Below are 16,483 nucleotides of genomic sequence, written 5' to 3'. Positions count from 1 at the left end.
CACCTTATGGTTCTATTTAGGATTTTATTTGGATAACAGAGAGAAGGGACATACAATACAGAATAAGGGTAAGTGAGTAGAAGATAGAAAGAGATACTAGAAGAACCAGAGAAAGAGAGAGAGAAAAAGTGAGATGGAGAATGAGAGAGAGAGAGAGAGATAGAAAAAGAGAGGGGAGATAGAGAGGAGGAGAAGAAGAAGAAGAAGAAGAAGGGAATAGGACAAAGAAAGGGGGGGGAGAGAAATAAAGAAAAGTAGAGAAAGAGAGTGAGTGAGATAGAAAGAGTGAAGGGGGAGATAGAGAAGGAGAGAGAGAAAGAGAGGGGGAGAAGGAGAAAGAGAGGGGGAGGGGAGGGAGAGCAAGAGGGGAGAGGGAGGAGAGAGAGAGAGAAGGGGAGAGGGAGAGAGAAGGAGGGAGAAGGGGGGAGAGGGAGAGAGAAGGAGGGAGAAGGGGGGAGAGGGAGAGAGAAGGAGGGAGAAGGGGGGAGAGGGAGAGAGAGAGGAGTATAAAGAGAGGGAGAAGGAGAGTGAGAGAGAAGAGAAAGAGAGGGAGAAGGAGAGAGAGAGGAGAGCAAGGGAGAAGAGGAAGGGGGGAGAGAGAGAAGGGGGAGAGAGTAGGGGAGGGAGAAGGAAAGAGAAGAAAGGGGGGAGAGAGAGAAGCAGAGAAAGAGAGAGGGAGAGAGAAAGGGGTTGGGGGGAGGAGACATTGAAAAGAGAGGATAGAAAAGATTGGGGGGGAGGGGAGAGTAAGGAGAGAGAAGAAAAGAAGAGAAGCCAGGGGGAGAGGAGAAAAAGAGAGATAAGTGAGATAGATAGATAGATAGATAGATAGATAGATAGATAGATAGATAGATAGATAGAGATATGACATGCAGCCCTATGTGTCTCTATGACAGTGTACTGTACAGAGCTGTGTACATTGAGTAGATCTGCACCCTCCATACCCGGCTGTACACAGTCCAGGAACTCCAGGACTCCTGCACTGCCCTGTCCATACACAGTCCTTCCTCTGCCCACTCTGCATTCTGATCACCGACATCTCTCCACCTGTACACAGAGCATCTGTCAGTGTGATCTTCCCTCCAACACTGAGACCCCCTACCACCACCAACACCCACCCCCCTCATTCCATCTCCCTCACTACTGCCCCCTTCCACCAGGACCACATTCCTGCCTGAGCCAGGGAGACGCTCCTATCCTTCTCAGAGAGCCGGAGGAGCCAGATCAGCACCCCAGACAGCGCAGAGTCGGATCATCCTCCTGTACAGAGCAGAGTCGGATCAGCACCCGGGACAGCGCAGAGTCGGATCAGCACCCGGGACAGCGCAGAGTCGGATCAGCACCCGGGACAGCGCAGAGTCGGATCATCCTCCTGTGCAGCGCAGAGTCGGATCAGCACCCGGGACAACTCAGAGTCGGATCAGCACCCGGGACAGCGCAGAGTCGGATCATCCTCCTGTGCAGCGCAGAGTCGGATCAGCACCAGGGACAGCGCAGAGTCGGATCAGCACCCGGGACAGCGCAGAGTCGGATCAGCACCAGGGACAGCGCAGAGTCGGATCATCCTCCTGTGCAGCGCAGAGTCGGATCAGCACCAGGGACAGCGCAGAGTCGGATCAGCACCCGGGACAGCGCAGAGTCGGATCAGCACCAGGGACAGCGCAGAGTCGGATCAGCACCCGGGACAGCGCAGAGTCGGATCAGCACCCGGGACAGCGCAGAGTCGGATCAGCACCCGGGACAGCGCAGAGTCGGATCAGCACCCGGGACAGCGCAGAGTCGAATCATCCTCCTGTGCAGCACAGAGTCGGATCAGCACCCGGGACAACGCAGCAGGTGAGCAAAGACAGTGTGTCGGGATGGCAGAGAGTAAGGAGCAGAGGGCATAGAGTGGGGGCAGAGAGTAAGGAGCAGAGTGCAGAGAGTGAGAAGGGGGCGGGGGGCAGGTGGCAGAGAGTGAGAGAAGAGGGCAGACAGTGAGCAAAAGAGGGCAGATAGTGGGGGTGGGGCAGATGGCAGCGAGTGGGGGGGGGGGGGCAGAGAGAGGGAGAAGAGGGCTGAGAGTGAGGAGCAGAGGCCAGGAAGTGGGGGGGGGGGGGGGGGGGGCAGATGGCAGGGAGTGGAGGGCAGAGGGCACATAGTGGGTGGGCGATGGCAGAGAGTGAGGAGCAGAGGGCAGAGAGTAGGGGGGGCAGATGGCAGATAGTGGTAGGCAGAGGTTTAGAGTGTGGGGGGCAGAGGGCAGAGAGTGGGGGAGGCAAATGGCAGAGAGTGTTAGGCAGAGGGCAGAGTGTGGGGGGCAGAGGGCAGAAGACCAAGGAGGGCAGATGGCAGGAATTAGTGAAGGGACACTGAGGAAGGCAAGGTATATATAAAGTTATGCTGCACAAGGAGGGGGGACATGCCGAGCACTGAACATTGTATGTATCCAACATTCCTATAGTACAGTGATTTCCAGCCTCAATCCTAAAGTACCCCCAACAGGTCATGTTTTCAGGATTTCCTTCACCTTGCAGAGGTGCTTTAAATCAATGTCAATAACTTAATGACAGCTATGTTTTCTAAGGGAATTTCCCAAAACATGGCCGGTTGGGGATACTTAAGGTCTGAGGTTGGGAACCACTGCTATAGTATATAAAATTGGAATAAAGAGAATCAAGTTCAGCCACCTACTACCTAGATTAATGAATGTTATTAAGGAAAGGGGCAAGACAAAGCCCCAAAGAGGGTAGCGCCAAGTTTCTCAGTAAGTCACCTCCTTGGTGAGCACAGAGGAATGTGTTGTCTGAACTAGGCACTGTGTATACAGCAGCTCTGGAGTATACAGCTCGGTGTGATGCAAAGGACGGAGCGCAAATCGATTAGAGCGAGATAAGAAGCTCGCTGCCTGCATGAGCTCACAATCGAAATCATTTAGCGGAGAGCAGAAGGATAAAGTGGGATTCAAGGAAGAGACGAAAAAAGTGCATTTTCAGAGCCCTCAGTGATTCGTTCACCGTCTTGCAAAATGAGTTTTGGAGCAGCTGCTGAGGCTTTCAGAAGCACATGGAGCCCAGGGTAGGATCTCAACTACAAAAACACCATGAGAGGGGATGAGTGCGAAGTAGGGTGACTGAAGGATAAGGTCTGAGAAATTAGGTGACTGAGAGATTAGAGCTGGAGAATGGGGTGACTGGAAATTAAGGCTGGTTATGGGGTGACTGGGGGATTATTAATGGAGAATAGGACGGCTGGTAGATTAGGGTTTGGCAATGGGGTGACTGATGCACTGGGGTTTGGGAATAGGGTGATTGAGCAATTAAGGTTGGATAAATAGGTAACTCTGGGATTAGGGCTGTGGAATAGGTTGACTGGTAGACTAGGGTTAGGGATGATACATTAGGGCTGGCAAATAAGTAATTGAGGAATTAGGGCTGGTGAAATGGGTGACTGAAATATTAGGGCTGAGGAATGAGATGATTTATGGATTAGGGATGGGGAATGGAGTGATCGAGAGATTAGGACTGGGAATGGGGCAACTGGGAGATTAGGGCTGGGAAATGGAGTGACTGGGAGATAATGGCTGTAGAATGGGTTGACTGAGAGATTAGGGTTAGGGATGATACATTAGGGCTGGGAAATAGGTAATTGAGAAATAAGGGCTGGTCAAACGGGTGACTGAGAGATTAGGGTTGAGAAATGTGGTTAAAGAAAAATGGCTGATGAATGGTGTGATTAGGGCTGAGGACTGGGGTGACTTATGTATTAGGGTATAGGAACAAGGTTATTGAGGAATAAGGGTGGGGTAAACAGGTGGCCAAGGGATTAGGAATGAGGAATTGAATTGGTTGACCGAGAGTATAGTGCTGGGGAATGGGGTGACTGGGAGATTAGTGTTGGGGCGACTAGGATTTTAGTACTGTGAAGTGGGGCAATGGGGAGATTAGGGCTGGATAATGGAGCGACTGTGAATTTAGTGCTTTAAAATGGGGTGATGAAAAGATTAGGGTTGGGGGCTAAAGTGGCTGGGATTTTAGGGTTGTGGGAAAAGTAACAAATTAGGGCTCCCAAACAGATTGACAATGAATTTAGGGCTGGGGAATTAGGTGATTGGGGTTTAGGGCTGGGGAAATGGGTAACTGGGATTTTAGAGCTAAAGAATAGGGTAATTGGGATTTTAGGGCTGGGAAATCGGGTGATTGGGGTTTTAGGGAGGGGGAATGTGGTAACTGGGATCTTAGAGCCAGGGAATTGGGTAACTGGGATTTTAGGGCTGTGGAATTGTGTGACTGAGGTTTTAGGCTGGGGAAATGGGGTAGCTGGGATTTTAGAGCCAGGAATGGGGTAACTGGGATTTTAGGGCTGTGGAATTGGATGACTGGGGTTTTAGGGCTGTAAAATAGGGTTATAGAGATAGTGGGGCTGGGGAATTGAGTGACTTAGATTTTAGGGCTGTGAAATGGAGTGATGGAGAAAATAGGTCTGAGAAATAAGGTGACTTAGATACTGGGGCTGAAGAATGGGGTAAATTAATGAATGGAGGTGCAGGATGGGGTGATTTATGGAAATATGCTGACCGAGGACAGAGAGTGATGTAATAAGTGAATGGTTTGCCCCTGATTTCCAGGCTGATTTGTGGATATGTATCCTTGGAAATGTCTCTTCTTTCAGAAGTTAGCAAGGAGGTTGCTTTTGTCTTATGTTTAGTTCCAAACTACTTCATCTATGACTTCTTCTAGAATTAAAAGCTTCCACTTGAATAATGTAGTTGTCTCTCACCCCTCGTGTTTAATAGAAATGTGCCCCTGGAAATGTTTTTAACTGGCTTTAAACTTTGGCTGATATATCATCCCAATGTAGGAATAAAGTCAGGAGGCCTGACAGTGGGGGCTTTGGGAGCTGAGAGTACAATAACGGAACCACAACTAAAGGAAGTATGGGGGTTCCCTCTAACTTTGGAAATGCCAGGTACCCGGTCATTTTGGTCCACTGATTTCAATACTTTCACTGTTCTACTTTTCTGTGTTCACTGGCTGCATGCTTGCTCCAGATTGGTGACTCTGAAAGTAGTGAAACCATTGCAACGTTGGAATGCCCCCGGGATGTAGGCTGGTATCTGGACGGATAAGGGTTGCCACTGGTAGAATGCCCCTTAGCCCCTACCTGGCTCTATCAGTAGAGCTCACTGGCCTCAAACGTTGAACCCCTCAATCTAGTACTGAGATCTCAGTGGCGGCTCTGCTGGCAGCCATCTGGCTCTGGCTGTACGCAGCACAGCATCTCTCTGTGGGATCCAACACATCTGGTTATATTATATCGCTCTATTTCTGTGCAGGGAGAGTCAGGGAAGTGGGAGAATTTGTGAATAGAGAAGAGGGGGGCTCTGTGTTTCCCTCCTGTCTGATGAAATCACATCTACTTCCATTTATTACCTTTCATTATTAGAAATGAACATTCTTTCTTTAAGAGCTTCTATCTATCTATCTGTCTATCTATCTATCTATCTATCTATCTATCTATCTATCTATCTATCTATCTATCTATCTATCTATTTTCCCTTCTATTTATCTATCTATCTATCTATCTATCTATCTATCTATCTATCTATCTATCTATCTATCTATCTATCTATCTATCTATCTATCTATCTCTCCTTTCCATGTCTTTTATCTCATTGCTCTCTACTCATTCACATACTCCTACAATAGACCACAAGAGATTTGAGAATACAATCTATCCATCAACGCACAGCCTCCTGTACATCTCTTTTTGTAGTATTATATATCCTGCATTTATATGTGTACAGATAACCTGCTTCTCTTATACTCTCAGTCTTCAAAGATTTGAATGGCATTTCATGGCAGACATAGTAAACCAGGAATCAGAATACCCTGGGAGTTGTAGTTCTGCCACATCTGACATTCTGATTTTCCCATTTTATACAGATCTGATCTTCAGTCAGCCACCAGTCATATCTAATGCCGCGTACACACGAGCGGAGTGTATAGCGTACTTAGTTCGTCATACAATCCGATGGACAGTCCGTCGTACTTTCCACTGAACGGACTTGACCACACACGGATACCCAAACAGTCTGTCGAAAGCTTGCGCGATGACGTGTACAGCACGTACGACGGGACTAGAAATAGGAAGTCCAATACACAGCCAAGCACCCTTCCGCCGTGTAAATCCTTTCTGGGCATGCGCCATTCTTAGTCCGTCGAACTAGCATACTGACGAGCGGATTGTCCCCTGAAACCAAAGTATGACTGACAGAATTTCGAAAAATCCGAAATTCTTAGTACGCCGGACTGCACGCTGAAAAAGTCCGCTGAAGCCCACACATGAGCGGATTGTCCGCTGAAATGTGTTTCGACGGACTAAGTACGCCATACAGTCCGCTCGTGTGTACGCGGCATTAGATTACCTTAGTCAGGTTAGATAAAGATGATTTCTGATTGGTGCTTTGGGTTACTTACACTTTACATTTATTAAATACATGAGAGTGGACAGGACATTCCCTGGTTGAGCTGAAAATGGACAAACAGACTTAAAGTTGCTATCTGTCCTCTTCCAACCGTTACAATGTATACACTTCCCATCATTAGATCACTAGAGTGTATTCACTTCCAATATCTTTCCATCTATCTAACCAACCTATCTAACCATCCTATCTATCTATCTATCTATCTGTCTACCTGTCCATCTATCTATCTATCTATCTATCTATCTATCTATCTATCTATCTATCTATCTATCTGTCTATCTGTCTACCTGTCTACCTGTCCGTCTGTCCGTCTATCCGTCTATCCGTCTATCCGTCTACCTGTCCGTCTATCCGTCTATCCGTCTATCCGTCTATCCGTCTATCTGTCTACCTGTCTACCTATCTATCTATCTATCTATCTATCTATCTATCTATCTATCTATCTATCTATCTATCTATCTATCTATCCTTCTATCTATCTCTCTCCTTTAGAAATAAACATTCCTCCTCTAATGTCTTCAGCAACAAGATTGCACAAAGTTCTGCTGATTGATTTTCTTCCTCTCCTTGAGCTCATCACATCAACCAAAAGATGTCTTTAATTAAACCCGCGCAGGTTAGATGGGTTCAGGATTTTCAAGCAACATGTTTAAAATGTGAAATCCTTATTATAGTTGGCATATACGTATCGATTTTTGATCAATCTAGGTACAAGTGATCCCAACTTAGCAATTACCATGTATTAAATAATGCAACACAATGATACAGCAGCATATGATACCAAAATATGGTATCGACTGAACATTTTATCTGCAAGAAATGATCAATTGATTTATGGAAAATGATCATTCAGCTGGATAACTGATCAGTTATCTGATAAAACACAAACATTTGTTGGATTGATCAGAAGTGATCAATAAAACAATTCCATGGCTGATTGACTTGTCAGCATCAAAACTGGTTTAAAACGAAATCAGTAGAATGGAGGGCTTGTGATTTATAATTCTTATTTACTTTGATAAAGGTAGATACAGTATATATAATACTATAAAAGGAGATGTACAGGAGGGTGTGCATTGATGATAGATTGTATACTCAAATCTCTCGACGTCCATTGCAGGAGTATGTGAATGAGTAGAGAGCAATGAGATAAAAGACAGGGAAAGGAGAGATAGATGGAGAGATAGATAGATAGATAGATAGATAGATAGATAGATAGATAGATAGATAGATAGATAGATAGAAGGATAGATAGATAGATAGATAGATAGATAGATAGATAGATAGATAGATAGATAGATAGATAGATAGATAGAAGGATAGATAGATAGAAGGAAGGATCGATAGATAGGAGGAAGGATAGATAGATAGATAGAAGGATAGATAGATAGATAGAAGGAAGGATAGATAGAAGGAAGGATAGATAGATAGATAGATAGATAGATAGATAGATAGATAGATAGATAGATAGAAGGATCGATAGATAGGAGGAAGGATAGATAGATAGAAGGATAGACAGATAGAAGGAAGGAAGGATAGATAGATAGATAGATAGATAGATAGATAGATAGATAGATAGATAGATAGATAGATAGATAGATAGATAGATAGATAGATAGATAGATGGAAAGTTTGTGCAAGTGGATACTTTGTAATGATCAGAAGTGGATAGATGGTAATTATTAGAAGCAGATATAGTACATTGTAGTGATGAAAAGTAGATACATTGTAATTACTGGAAGTGAATAATTTGTAATTGTTGGAAGTGGATACATTGTAGTCATTAAAAGTGCATACAGTGTAATGATTGGGAGTGAATATCTTGTAGTCATTGGAAGTGGATACATTGCAGTGATGAGAAGTGGATACATTGTAAATATCAGAAGTTGATACATTGTAGCAGGAATATATTCTTACAAAGAAATGGTCCCCTCAGACCTCTGTGGCCTCTATGGGAGATCTCCCACCTTGCATTGTCTGTGTGTGGAGTACAGGTAGTTGGTGCAGAGTCTTATCTGTGTATCTATTAGAGGGATTTCACACTTCACCCTCCCCTTCCTTCCTTTGTTCTCTATTAGACGATACCCCCCCCCCCATGTTGCTCCCAAGATCCGGTTGCCATGGTTACCATGTGAATCCCCCCAATCTCAGACAGTGATGTGAGCTGTCTGTGTGTATCTATGATTTATGTGCCATATGTGTGTATGTATGATTTATAGGTCTGCGTGTGTCCTTGTATCATGACTGGTATCTGCAGGAGGGGGGGTGGGGGGGGTGCGCACCTTATATCATAAGAAATATGAGCGTCTCTGGGGAACTTCCACGAACACTCAGGATGAGGATGACACCATGCTGCATTCTGCCATTAGCAAGTTTTGGGATAACGATGGGCTGGTTGGATAATATCAGTCAGTGAAACCAAGAAAAGAAAAGAGCGCTCAGGCATGCAGCAGTTAATTAGATAAAGGAAAATGTTACATTTCAATGTTACGCTGTAATATTAAATTTCCTCCTGGCAGGGGCGGCGTGAAAGGAAGCCCTAATTAGATGACATCTCATTTGCACTATGCATTGTGTATCATAAACAATTGCAATTCTTTTGAATGGTCGTTTTCGATTTTTGTTTCATCCTTTGCTTCTGATCTCCTGCAGCCACTTTGCGTTTACTTCCTGGCTACTCGCAGACCATCATTGGCTTCATGAACGTTCTCATGGAGGGTTTCCTGATGGTGGCAACAGTGGACCATGTCTGTGTTATGTGTGTTGAAATAGCCACTTGTATTCTCCATCAGAAGCTCATGTGACAAGGTGACAACACAGGAGGAAAACTGAGGGATAAAGGCAGATTGTTGTCACCCTACAACAGGAAGTGGCCAAAATGATATATATATATATATAAGCATATATGAGAGTTTGGTGATTGGGTTTGAATCTACTTTAAGAGCTTTTTTATCACTGATGGTAATGATTACCGCCCTCTGAAAAGTGACCAGCAGTGGATTGCTTTTCAGAGGGTGGTATAGCAACAGTGACACAGTGAGGTTCTTCCCAATGGTCAGATGAAAGCACCAGTCAGCAACAGTGGGCTTCTCACCAATGATCAGGTGGCACGACCAGTCAGTGACAGTGGGGTTCTCCCCATTGATGAGGCGGCAGCACCAGTCAGTGACAGTGGGGTTCTCCCCAATTATCAGGTAGAAGCACCAGTCAGTGACAGTGGGGTTCTCCCCAATTATCAGGTAGAAGCACCAGTCAGTGACAGTGGGGTTCTCTCCAATGATCAAGCGGCAGCACCAGTCAGTGAAAGTGGGGTTCTCCTCAATAATCAGACAGCAGCACCAGTCAGTGAAAGTGGGGTTCTCCCCAATAATGAGGCAGCACCACCAGTCAGTGACAGTGGGGTTCTCCTCAATAATCAGACAGCAGCACCAGTCAGTGACAGTGGGATTTTCCCCAATAATGAGGCGGCACCACCAGCCAGTGACAGGGGTTCTCCTCAATGAACAGGCGGCAGCACCAGTCAGTGACAGTGGGGTTCTCCCCAATAATGAGGCGGCAGCACCAGTCAGTGACAGTGGGGTTCTCCCCAATAATGAGGCGGCAGCACCAGTCAGTGACAGTGGGGTTCTCCCCAATAATGAGGCGGCAGCACCAGTCAGTGACAGTGGGGTTCTCCCCAATAATGAGGCGGCAGCACCAGTCACTGACAGTGGGGTTCTCCCCAATAATGAGGCGGCAGCACCAGTCAGTGACAGTGGGGTTCTCCCCATTGATGAGGCGGCAGCACCAGTCAGTGACAGTGGGGTTCTCCCCAATTATCAGGTAGAAGCACCAGTCAGTGACAGTGGGGTTCTCCCCAATGAATAGGTGGCAGCACCAGTCAGTGACAGTGGGTTCTCCCCAATAATGAGGCGGCACCACCAGTCAGCGACAGTGGATTTCTCCCCAATGATCAGGCGGCAGCACCAGTCAGTGACAGTGGGGTTCTCCCCAATAATGAGGCAGCACCACTAGCCAGTAACAGGGGTTCTCCTCAATGAACAAGCGTCAGCACCAGTCAGTGACAGTGGGGTTCTCCTCAATAATGAGGCGTCAGCACCAGTCAGTGACAGTGGGGTTCTCCCCAATGAACAGGCGGCAGCACCAGTCAGTGACAGTGGGGTTCTCCTCAATAATGAGGCGTCAGCACCAGTCAGTGACAGTGGGATTTTCCCCAATAATGAGGCGGCACCACCAGCCAGTGACAGTGGGGTTCTCCCCAATAATGAGGCGGCAGCACCAGTCAGTGACAGTGGGTTTCTCCCCAATAATGAGGCGGCACCACCAGTCAGTGACAGTGGGGTTCTCCCCAATAATGAGGCGGCACCACCAGTCAGTGACAGTGGGGTTCTCCCCAATAATGAGGCGGCACCACCAGTCAGTGACAGTGGGGTTCTCCTCAATAATCAGACAGCAGCACCAGTCAGTAACAGTGGGGTTCTCCCCATTGATGAGGCGGCAGCACCAGTCAGTGACAGTGGGGTTCTCCCCAATTATCAGGTAGAAGCACCAGTCAGTGACAGTGGGGTTCTCCCCAATGAATAGGTGGCAGCACCAGTCAGTGACAGTGGGGTTCTCCCCAATAATGAGGCGGCACCACCAGTCAGCGACAGTGGATTTCTCCCCAATGATCAGGCGGCAGCACCAGTCAGTGACAGTGGGGTTCTCCCCAATAATGAGGCGGCACCACTAGCCAGTAACAGGGGTTCTCCTCAATGAACGAGCGTCAGCACCAGTCAGTGACAGTGGGGTTCTCCCCAATTATCAGGTAGAAGCACCAGTCAGTGACAGTGGGGTTCTCCCCAATGAACAGGCGGCAGCACCAGTCAGTGACAGTGGGGTTCTCCTCAATAATGAGGCGTCAGCACCAGTCAGTGACAGTGGGATTTTCCCCAATAATGAGGCGGCACCACCAGCCAGTGACAGTGGGGTTCTCCCCAATAATGAGGCGGCAGCACCAGTCAGTGACAGTGGGTTTCTCCCCAACAATGAGGCGGCACCACCAGTCAGTGACAGTGGGGTTCTCCCCAATAATGAGGCGGCACCACCAGTCAGTGACAGTGGGGTTCTCCCCAATAATGAGGCGGCACCACCAGTCAGTGACAGTGGGGTTCTCCCCAATAATGAGGCGGCACCACCAGTCAGTGACAGTGGGGTTCTCCCCAATAATGAGGCGGCACCACCAGTCAGTGACAGTGGGGTTCTCCTCAATAATCAGACAGCAGCACCAGTCAGTGACAGTGGGATTTTCCCCAATAATGAGGCGGCACCACCAGCCAGTGACAGTGGGGTTCTCCCCAATGAACAAGCGGCAGCACCAGTCAGTGACAGTGGGGTTCTCCTCAATAATGAGGTGGCACCACCAGCCAGTGACAGTGGGGTCTGATTCTGGGATATGCAGTTCAAAAACCATTCTAAAATACAGTCTCAGCATGTCCTATACAAAACCCAGGAGGTGATCAAACACCACCAAAAGGAAGCTCTAGGAGTGTAAAAAAAAAAAAAGATATACATTTTGTTTGGGTACATTGTTGCACAATCGAGTAATTGTCAGTTAACCCCTTGCCGACTGCCCCACGTACATACACTACGGGCGGCTGCTTTCCTGTGCAAAATCACGTGCAGGTAAGTGATTTCGCTCTTCTGGGTCTGCAGCGCCGCCAACGACAAGCTCCTGCTGTGATTGGACACAGCGGGAGCCAACCAGCAGGTGCTGATGATGGTTCACGAGAGCGGCAGAACAGGGGTCTGCCTATGTAAACAAGGAAGATCGCCATTTTTCTAGTAGGGGAGACAGAGATCCTGTGTTGCTACTAAGCAGGAACACGAATCTCTGTCTTCTCACAGCCAAAGCACTCCCCCACGGATAGCAAGCACTCCCTAGGCACAGGTTTAACCCCTGATGTTAACCTCTTCCTTGCCAGTGTAATTAGTACAGTGACAGTGCCTTTTTTTAGCACTGATCACTGTATTGGTGTCACCGATCCCCAAAAAGTGTCACTTAGGGGTTGATTTACTAAAGGGCAAATATGCTGTGCAATTTGCACAGTTCAGTTTCACTCTGGAAGTGCGGCTGTTCCGGTGCTTAGTAAATTAACAGAAGCTCTGCTAACTTCCAACACCCAATCACATGCGAGCAAAAAATTCATTTTTTTTTCTTTTCATTTTCACTGCATGTGATTGGCTATTCTTTGTAAAGTGAGGATTTACCTCATTTACTAAGCTCTGGAGCAACTCCACTTGCAGAGTGCACAGTCTAAATCAACCCCTTAGTGTCAGATTTGTCCACCGCAATGACGCAGTCCCGCTAAAAATCGTCACCATTACTAGTAAAAAATAAATAAATAACATAAATCTATCCCGTAGGATGTAGATACTATAACTTTTACCCAAATCGATATAGGCTTATTGAGATTTTTCTTACCAAAAATATGTATGTAGTAGAATAAAGATCGGCATAAATTAATAAAGAAATTCGATTTTTTACATTTTTTTTTAATTGGATGTTTTATAGCTGAAAGAAGCATTGTTTTTGTTTTGTTTTGTTTTTCAAAACTGTCTGTTTTTTTTTTTTTTTTTTAATACATATCGGCCTAAACTGAGAAAGAAATTCGCTTTTTTTTATATATTTTTTGGGGATATTTATTATAGCAAAAAGTAAAAAAATATTGCTTTATTTTTCAAAATTTGACGCTCTTTTTTTCTTTATAGCACAAAAAATAAAAAAAAATAAAACGCAGAGGTGATCAAATACCGCCAAAAGAAATCTCTATTTGTGGGGAAAAACAGGATATCAATTTTATTTGTGTACAGCGTCGCACGACCGCGCAATTGTCAATTAAACTAACGCAGTGCTTTATCGCAACAAATGGCCTGGTCATGAAGGGGGTAAAACCTTTCCGGAGCTGAAGTGGTTAAAAGTAACGCAGTGCCGTATTGCAAAAAAAAAAAAAATGGCCTGGTCATGAAGGGGGGGGGGGGGTAAAACATTCCAGAAGGCAAGTGGATAAGGTGAAAAAAAAAAAAAAAAACATAAGAATACCCAAAAGGTTCATTGTAATGTATTACTCTCAGTGCCTTCGTGTCGGAAATTTAATCGGCCAATTAAATCAATGAAATTGTAATAAGTACTTGTGGCAGTAAAACCCGCCATGGACCCATTCTGGTTTCTCTGCCGGTTTTTTAGTGCATGGAGCAAAATGTCGCGGGACTTATAAAAAATAAATAAATAAATATTTTCCTGCAAATCTGAGCTACAAACAGGCTGGCGGGCGCAGTCAGTAAGAATTCACGCTTTGCCGTTTCTCTGCAGGATCCGCTGTGTTGTATTTGTAACCACTTCAGCCCCGGAAGATTTGGCTGCTCAATGACCGGGCCATTTTTTTTGCCATTCGGCACTGCATCGCTTTATCTGACAATTGCGCGGTCGTGTGACGATTTTTTTTAAAAAGCAAAATTTTCATCAGTTTAGGCCAATATGTATTCTTCTACATATTTTTAGGTAAAAAAAATTGCAATAAGTGTATATTGATTGGTTTGTTATCGCGTCTACAAAATAGGGGATAGATTTATAGCATTTTTTTTTTTTTTACTAGTAATGGCGGCAAACATGACTGTGACATTATAGCGGACGCATTGGACACGTTTGACACATTTTTGGGACCATAGGCATTTATACAGCGATCAGTGCTTTAAAAATGCCCCGATTACTGTAAAAATGTCACTGGCAGGGAAGGGGTTAACACTAGGGGTGACCAAGGGGTTAACTGTGTTCCCTGTGTGTGTTCTAACTGTAGGAGGAGGGGACTGACTATAGGAAATGACGGTTCTGCCTCTCGTGCCCACGATCACTCGTGGCCGGGGACAGACTGTTCACCACAGACCGTCCCCCACAGACCGTCCCCCACAGACCGTCCACCACAGGCCGTCCACCACAGACTGTCTCTCACAGACCGTCCACCACAGACCGTCCACCACTGTCCGTCCACCACAGACCATCCACCACAGACCGTCCACCACAGACCGTCCACCACAGACCATCCCCCACAGACCGTCCACCACAGACCATCCCCCACAGACCGTCCACCACAGACCGTCCCCCACAGACAGTCCCCCACAGACCATCCACCACAGACCGTCCACCACAGACCGTCCACCACAGACTGTCTCTCACAGACCGTCCACCACAGACCGTCCACCACTGTCCGTCCACCACAGACCATCCACCACAGACCGTCCACCACAGACCGTCCACCACAGACCATCCCCCACAGACCATCCACCACAGACCATCCCCCACAGACCGTCCACCACAGACCGTTCACCACAGACCCTTCACCACAGACCGTCCCCCACAGACCATCTCCCACAGACCGTCCACCACAGACCGTCCACCACAGACCGCCCCCACAGACCGTCTCCCACAGACCATCCACCACAGACCGTCTCCCACAGACCGCCCCCACAGACCGTCTCCCACAGACCGTCCACCACAGACCGTCCCCCACAGACCGTCCACCACTGTCTGTCCACCACAGACCGTCCACCACAGACTGCCCCCCACAGACCGTCTCCCACAGACAGGCCACCACAGACCGTCCCCCACAGACAGTCCACCACAGACCGTCCCCCACAGACCGTCCACCACTGTCCGTCCACCACAGACCGTCCACCACTGTCCGTCCACCACAGACCGTCCACCACAGACCGCCCCCACAGACCGTTCCCCACAGACCTTCCATCACAGACCGCCCCCCACAGACCATCACCAACAGACCATCCCCCCCAGACCTTCCATCACAGACCGCCCCCCACAGACCATCCCCCACAGACCATCCCCCACAGACCATCCCCCACAGACCATCTCCCACAGACCTTCTATCACAGACTGTCCACCACAGACCTTCCATCACAGACCATCCCCCACAGACCGTCCCCAACAGACCATCCACCACAGCAGGTGGGGCAGACATGTTGGAAGTGGAAGGCAGCGTGGTGATTTCTCCACCTGTATTGGCTTTGCTGGTTTATTTCTCTGCTCATCTTCAGGGACTTCTGATGGATCATTAGAAAAGGCTTGTCTGCTCTCAGTGGGGACTCCATCCACTGGATGAAGGTCAGGGTGCCATGCTCACTCTCAACCCCCTGGCCGGTTGCCGTTAGTGAATCCAAGCCCTGACATGGAGGGGGGAGAGGTGAAGAGGCAGATAGACCTGGGTCATCCATTACCTGAGGCTGCTGATCCATGGAACTTGCTGATGTCTGGCTGGCAAATCTCCTCTCATTATCAAACTTTTCGTAAATGATTGTTCCTTTACCTTTTCTTCCAATTCCTGCAACTCAGGCTTCATGGCCAAATGATTTTTATTCCAGGCCTGGCAGTAATTGGCTCTGAAAGATTTGTGTTCAGCCTTAAGAACTTTACGTTTTTCTTCAGCTCTTCCAATAGCCCTAAAACGATCGATAATATTCCGATCATTTGTATCCACACCAGGGCCTGGGCCCAGAGTCATCAGGGGATCCCTTCCAGGGCCTCCCCCAGGATCAGGCATTATTCCTGGGCCAAGCTAACAGGCAGGGCCCAGGCTTGAAAAAAAGACTGGTTCTCACATAGAGCTCCTTGGGAGTGACCCCCTCCTTCCCACTGATCACCAATGTAAGGAACATTCTTCTCACTGATCACCAATGTAAGGAACATTCTTCTCACTGATCACCAATGTAAGGAACATTCTTCTCACTGATCACCAATGTAAGGAACATTCTTCTCACTGATCACCAATGTAAGGAACATTCTTCTCACTGATCACCAATGTAAGGGACATTCTTCCCACTGATCACCAATGTAAGGAACATTCTTCCCACTGACCACCAATGTAAGGAACATTCTTCCCACTGATCACCAATGTAAGGAACATTCTTCCCACTGATCACCAATGTAAGGAACATTCTTCCCACTGACCACCAATGTAAGGAACATTC

At 47.2% G+C, this 16,483-nt stretch overlaps 1 protein-coding gene across 2 annotated transcripts in view; it reads left to right on the top strand.

Annotated features, from left to right (window-relative positions):
• The first annotated feature begins 780 nt into the window (after positions 1–780).
• Positions 781–16,483, top strand: part of GRM2 (glutamate metabotropic receptor 2) — a 71,961-nt gene continuing 56,258 nt past the window's right edge. Inside the window, exon 1 of one of the 2 annotated variants that reach the window (XM_077451496.1) lies at positions 781–1,836. The gene's annotated coding sequence lies outside the window, so the exon portion shown is untranslated. Of the gene's footprint in view, positions 1,837–2,812; positions 3,058–16,483 lie in introns of those variants that run through there. The other variant, XM_077451497.1, reaches the window with a different exon arrangement.

This window comes from Lithobates pipiens, unplaced genomic scaffold (genome assembly GCF_037356315.1).
Source record: "Lithobates pipiens isolate NorthernLeopardFrog02 unplaced genomic scaffold, aLitPip1_a1.2 Scaffold_23, whole genome shotgun sequence".
Lineage (NCBI taxonomy): Eukaryota > Metazoa > Chordata > Amphibia > Anura > Ranidae > Lithobates > Lithobates pipiens.
The sequence above is the reverse complement of the archived record's forward strand: the minus strand, read 5'-3'. Positions and strand labels throughout refer to the sequence as shown.